This window comes from Aplysia californica, unplaced genomic scaffold, assembly GCF_000002075.1.
Source record: "Aplysia californica isolate F4 #8 unplaced genomic scaffold, AplCal3.0 scaffold00024, whole genome shotgun sequence".
Classification (NCBI taxonomy): Eukaryota; Metazoa; Mollusca; class Gastropoda; order Aplysiida; family Aplysiidae; genus Aplysia; species Aplysia californica.
Genome location: NW_004797294.1, coordinates 1518406 through 1518773, shown reverse-complemented (window position 1 = coordinate 1518773; position 368 = coordinate 1518406).

Here is a 368-nt window from a genome sequence, read left to right as displayed (position 1 = left end):
TCTACTTCATTTTCGCGCGTTTGATCTGACGAAAATGAGAGGCGGAGGCTGAGTTACTGTGAACAGATTATGATGATTATAATAATGATGATGACGCTGTTGACTATGATGATGGCGACAACGATTATCAGCAATAAAGAAGAGAAAGAGTTAGAAGAAGGGAAGCAGGAGAAAGGGGATTTGATAGTGATAATTTGGATGCTTTGTCACGCATAATATAATAATTAAATACAAATGCGTTTACGCGACTGTGCACAAAAAAGGGGGAAAAAAGAATTTGGTTTCTTGAGGGAGAGAAAGAGGGGGGGGGTGTGAGTGAGAGATGGAGAAGGAGAGAGAGAGAGAGAGAGAGAGAGGGAGAGAGAGAG